Raw genomic sequence first — 1425 nt, forward strand, 5'->3', positions numbered from 1 at the left:
TCAGTGCTTGTGATTTGTATGAGGAGTGTCACTTATTTTTTTGCTAGCCTTTCTGCAAACCATTTCTCTTTTCTCCCTAGACCTATTCTAAAAGGTGAAGATTTTGAACTGCCTGCATAAAATATTTCTCTGGAAGTGGAATCTAAGAGGGGACCAAAATCAGATCCTAAAACTGAAGAGAATTTTAACTCTATAAAAAATGGCAGCAGCTGCTTCTGTGTAAGGAAAGCACAAATTATCTCTGGATTAACTCTATTACACCAGCCTAGTAGTTACTGCTCCATCATTCTCTCTACAGGAAGGAAGCTGAGAGTAATTTACATCTCTTATCAGGAAAGAAATTGCCAAGGGACTATCAGTTTATCACAGCTTTGCTAAACAGATACTCTCAGGGAAAACTTTCAAGATGACCTGAGCTGTATTTTAGGATATAAGAGCAGTGTAATCTGTTCTGATAGGGCTATTGGGCAGGAAAAGGGAACTGCTTAACAAGAGGTAAAATACATCCCTGTTTCACTGGTGGGTCTGGGTGGAAGTCTGTCCTTACCAGCTTGGGAAGTCCTGTGCTGTATAATTACCCCAAGTGATCCCTTACAAAGAGCAGTTGATCAGCACTAGATGTCTGCATACCCTGTGTCTTCGGTTCAACTGGATACTCCACTGGCTCTGGTCTATATAAGCAGGCCACAAAAAGTGTAATGCATCAATCAGAGTTCTTCTTTTTTTCCTCTTTAACTGTTGGTCTCATTTAATTTCCAGCCATGTACATCCAGCTTCTGTGCAGCTGTAGCATGGCCATGTGTCTCTTCCTCAGCACCATCTGTACTGGCACCAGGCAAAGCCTCTGCCCCCTCTCAGTGCTGAACAATGTTCTTTGCTGATGGTCTTCTCCTTCCTCCCTTCCCTGCAAAGAGATGCCCACCCTTGGTCGAGCCATGGTGCAATCACAGCAGATCTAATTTATCTCCGCTTCTGCAAATCTCAGTTTTGTGCAATTAACTGTCCATTGGCTGGACACTAGAATTTGGCATTTGTGACTTCTAAAGCTGAAAAATACTAAAATGGAGGGTTTTCCTCAGCTGAAACCGGCCATCTCTGTGCAGGACATGGCTGGTGTTTCTAAGGGGTCCATAAACAGCACAGAATAGGTTCATTGCCTGGGGAATGTTTGGATTTTGGTGGTTTCTGTTTGTTTTGTTTGGGTGTTGTTTGTTTGTTTTCTGGAGGAAAAAAGGTAAAGATGACAGCGTAGGTCAGGAATGTGTTTGCTGTTGCCCTGATGTGTTTGTATGTGTTTCTCCTGTTAAATCAGCTGTCAAGGGGTAAGCGTGTGGTTGTCAGTCTTAGACTAGTTCAAGGTTAAAAACTTGAGTGATCCGAGCAGGCTCTGCTGCTGGTCTACAAAGCACTGCTGTGCCTGCAGGA

The 1425-nt window shown here is 43.2% G+C and overlaps 1 protein-coding gene across 1 annotated transcript in view; it reads left to right on the forward strand.

The window, feature by feature from the left end:
• Positions 1-1425, forward strand: part of CADPS (Ca++-dependent secretion activator) — a gene marked incomplete at both ends in the record, with an annotated part of 149784 nt that overhangs the window by 793 nt on the left and 147566 nt on the right. The window lies entirely within an intron of this gene.

Source organism: Nestor notabilis, unplaced genomic scaffold, assembly GCF_000696875.1.
Source record: "Nestor notabilis isolate BGI_N333 unplaced genomic scaffold, ASM69687v1 scaffold5876, whole genome shotgun sequence".
Classification (NCBI taxonomy): Eukaryota; Metazoa; Chordata; class Aves; order Psittaciformes; family Psittacidae; genus Nestor; species Nestor notabilis.